Raw genomic sequence first — 4,825 nt, 5'->3', positions numbered from 1 at the left:
AACTGTTCCTTGTACCTTTAACTTAGTACACTAACATTTTTATGAAAAGACTAAGAAAGCTAATGCAATTCTGAGAAAAAGAATACCACATATTGCCAATTCCATTGAGGTTTAATAAAAATATGGCCATTTAAGTGAACCCACCATTTCCAATTTCCTTTAGTAAACACAGATTTACAGGGTTCTCCATAGTAAAACATCTTTACCTGACCTTTTAGAGGTCAACTTTTGTTCAACCACCTTTAAAAAGAAGCTTATTCAATACAACATACGCCTACATGATATAATCATGATAAAAGCTTCACATCACTTAGAAATACCCTTACATGTATACCCCCCACCCCTCAATCTTTTGATTTTCATAAAAAGTCATGGTTTGAAATGTTTTACCTAATTTTATGAAACGTGTGGCAATTTCCTTGAGTAATTTCTCACACATATTTGAAAACAATCATCAATGATTCTAAAATTTGATCTTTATTTGTTTATTGTATGATTTGTACCATTTTAATTAACAAATAGACAGCTGTCCTGCTTGTGATTTCTTGTTTTCATGAAAAAAGTAAGCTAACAATCATATTTAGTGAATATCTAATCTATTTTGATTTCTAGTCTCCTTCTAACCATGCTAAAACAGTAAGTTACAACCTACAAGTTAGACATCTGCCTTAAATTAAAATTAAATTCAAACACACCCAGGTAGCTGGAGACAGATCGAGTTGATTTCCATGAAAAATTTTCAAGTTTGACATGTTTTTCTACTTTTTTTATGCATATATACCTTAGAAAGGTAGAAATAGGTTGTTTCTTGTTCATTTCAAAAGTAATTATCATAGCAGATGTTATTTCAAAGTCAAATGTACATTTACATATCCTACATGTAATCTTAATGCAGACAATTAAATAGAGGGGGGGGGGGATTTTTCAATTATGTAAACACATCTAAATATCTTTATGAAATAAAAAATAAAGGAAACATAATTGCATACTTTTATTGAAAAACAAATTTTCACAGCAATTATGAATTTCTTTATAAACAGCCTTAATTTTGTTTTCATAATTTCTTATCAAACACAAACCACAACATGGCATGATGCTTTCTTCAAGTTCCATTATTGTTCATGCATTATCGGATTTAATTTGAATTACCGGTAAATAGTCTGTAGAACACAAGGAATATGCATGTGGATAGAGGTGACAGGTTAATCTCAGGAGCTGACCCACAAGAATCAACAGGTACCGGTAAAAGCCATGTGGTAACAAGAGTCTGTTTTGAGCTGAAATAAAAAAAATAATAATTAGCTGTGTTTACATACATGTACTAGTAATAGCTGTGTTTACATTAACATATGCATAGTATATCTGGAAAAAATACACTGACCATGCAGTGTAATAGGTATGAAATATCCCAATACATGACATAACATTTAGGCAGTAAAAGATCAAAAATTTGCATATCAAGTCATAATATAATATTCAAAAATTTTCATAGGACTGTATAAACACTTATCAAATTGAGAGAGAGAGAGTTTGAGAGAGAGAGAGTTTATTACCATACTTGTAGTGCAACAGTCAATATTTCAATTCGTAAATTACAAACGAATATTACCCACCGAACAGCGTCAAAGTACATGTACTGGTATTAGCTTCTGGTATACCATTTTTTATCAATTCTACTGTGTTTTTTTTTTTTGCAAATAAATTAGCGAGGGTTTTTGCTTATTTTCTTATAAATCACATGTTTTAAAAACAATACTATGTGTAATAAGCATAAAACATGTATGAGTAAACTTAATGAAGAATTTTTAATAGATTATTTTTCACAGAATGTGGTACATTACATGTATGTCAATCTTTATAAAACTAGCGTATATTTCGTGCGCCATAAATTGCAAGTTTTTTGTAAATATCATTTACTTGCATGATAGGTATATATGGTCTAACCAAAATTTTCTTCATAAAGCTACAGCTGTATGTACCACATATATGTTTTGTCACAAGTATACATTTAAAAAAAAAAACAAACAAATTCCAACAGTTGAAATAAACTCAACTCATTCTCTGATAAGTTCATTGTGTTTTGTGCGTGCATATCTTATTTGTCTGCTGCAACAGCAGCCAATCAGCGGTAAGCTGAATCCACAAAAAGAAAGTTTGTGTTTTAGGAGCGGGTAAATTGTTTATGCGACACTGTCAAGAAAACCACACCAAATAATAACAAGAAACATAAATATTCACTTATATGTATTGTGTTGTAAAGTAAAAGTTTTTAACACTTATTGCATCTTGCAAAACATGTGATGACCCTTAATCATCTGTCATATATCTGATATACATGTATATGTAAAAGATGGGAGAAATAACGACGGAACAAACTGGGATTCGAACCTGGCCCTCTGAATCTCTAGTCAAGTGCTCTACCAACTGAGCTACATGTATCTGGCACCGGTATTCAAACCAGTCTGACCGTCACATTCCTTCCCCCTTAAATGATCTTCACCCTCGAAGATCAACCCTGGCAGGAGTTAACCTGTTAGTTCCAGGGGTTGGTCACAACACCAATATTGTAACAGGATGGGAGAAATAATGAAGGACCAAACCGGGATTTGAACCTGGGCCCCCTGAATCTCTAGTCAGGTGCTCTACCAACTGAGCTATCTGGCACTGGTATTCAAACCGATCTGATCATCACATATATAAAGAATTATTTTAAACAATGTTGTTCAATAAAAAATAACACGCGCAACCTTCAGTTTTTGTCTGTAATTAATCAATATTGGCGTGCGATCAGTTCTCGCCGAGTACCATTTCTCACCAGTGCATTCACTGCATTATTACGTCATTTTATCAACACATAAAATTATATACGATAATATGATGTAACAGTGCACCAGCGAGAAATGGTCCTCGGCGAGAACTGCTCGCAGGCCAGTACTGCCAGTAGTCAGATTAAAAAAAGGGAATAAAAAATTACATTTAAAACATTAACAAGGACAATTTAAGTACACATCATAACTGCTAAACAAGAAAAATTATGTGAACTGGTAGAATAGTACGCATAGTTCTAACTTGTAACCTACATGTACAAGTACATGTACCGGGTACCCGTTGGTCTGCTAAACCTTTCTAATGATACAATGATTGGCATCATAAAGATATTAAAGTCATGTTTTAACTCTGAAGTCTGAAGTATACAATTTTATTTACTTGAAGTTATGTCTACAGGATATTCATGACTACATTTGGAGTCTTCTGCACAAGAATATATGATATGTTTCTAATTAGACCCTGCTTTGAATTTTGAGTTGAAAATTCACAATCTGTTATTTTTTTAAATAGATAAATTCAGTTACCCTTTCCAGTCCCCCATGAACCTCGAGCGAGTCTAAACATCCATGAAACATGTAAAAATTACACGTTAGTAAACAAACACCCACACCATAACAAAAACAAACAGTGTGCACGTACTTACATGTACATCTATACTATATACTAAATTTTAACTTTAACTTCTTTAAACTTTAAAAGGAGTAAAAGCCTCACCTTCTTCAGTAACATCCACATAAATCACATACTTTAATGTCCATCTTTTCTCCTTTATTACTCGTAGCTTATCAACGGCTGATCGTCGACAGAAGTGTGGCTGTCAGAATTTCCTCGTAAACGATTCACACGAGAAAAATATCCTCCTTAAACAAATATGTAGTATTGTTCCCTGTGCATGTTCATATGTTTCACAGTAAATTGAAAATGCATTTGTACATCGAAAGAATACACAACTTCTCTTCTGCATTACGGCTCTCTCTTTTCTACAATGCCGTTCGTTACTGTTTACATTCGGCGCGCGCGCGGGGGTTACAAACAGGGGCGCCCCGACAAATAGTTGCACATAGAACGTTAAAATAATGTGTGTTCATTGAATTCATAAATGATATAGATGAAAAAAATGAAATTGAATCACAACTATTTATCTAAGATGCAACACAACGTAATGCAGTAAATGCCTGGGCCTTAAAGTGGCATTTGTTCGCTTGTGTGTCTATGTAGACAAATTAACTCGTTCATGTAACGTTACGATTCACACATATTTGTTTTATGAAATTTGAAAAAAATAGGGCACAGAACTTTTTAAATTTGATACCAAATGACATCATTTAATATATTAACAATAACTGAATATTTTTTTTTCATAAAATGATAACGATTTTTGCTATTAGAAAAATACGTGTATGAGCTGCTGACCCCTAATTACAGGGGCCAGCCCTTTTTTCTTAATTTTAAATGAAAGCTCTCATTATTCTAAACAACTTTTGTTCTATATGTATTAACAAATTATTTTTAGTTTAAAGGTTATTATACAAAAAGCAACAAAATTTCAGACCCCCCAAAACCTTAAACTTTACCGGCAAATAGCTTAAAAACTAAAAAACATTTTGCCACAATTTTCATGCCAGCAAAACTATAAAATGTTACCAACAATCCTGCTAAATTTCATGCAACTATCTTTTGTAGTTCCCGAGATCAACTCTGGACAAAAGACCCCCCAATTTTCAATTAAAGGGCAATAACTCATAACCTGAAGTGAATTTTAAAAATTTGAAAAAAACGTCCCCAGATATTAACATTGTCTACATACCCTGAAAGTTTCATAACAATCAGACAACAAATGTACGAGAAATGGCCTACACAAAATTTGCGGATAAAAAAAAAAAATAATAATAAGAAACAGTAGAATAACAGAAGGGTTTTCCGTTGAAAAACGGAAAACCCTAATAAGAAACAGTAGAATAACAGAAGGGTTTTCCGTTGAAAAACGGAAAACCCT

The 4,825-nt window shown here is 32.8% G+C and overlaps 1 long non-coding RNA gene across 1 annotated transcript; it reads right to left on the bottom strand.

Moving 5' to 3' along the window:
- Positions 1-977: 977 nt before the first annotated feature.
- On the bottom strand, positions 978-4,825 carry LOC128159964 (uncharacterized). Its single transcript, XR_008240216.1, has 2 exons — positions 3,544-4,825; positions 978-1,277 (listed from the first exon to the last, which is right to left on the bottom strand). It is a non-coding gene; the product is annotated as an uncharacterized LOC128159964 (long non-coding RNA).

Source organism: Crassostrea angulata, chromosome 8, assembly GCF_025612915.1.
Source record: "Crassostrea angulata isolate pt1a10 chromosome 8, ASM2561291v2, whole genome shotgun sequence".
Lineage (NCBI taxonomy): Eukaryota > Metazoa > Mollusca > Bivalvia > Ostreida > Ostreidae > Magallana > Magallana angulata.
This window is presented reverse-complemented; position numbering and strand designations above follow the sequence as displayed.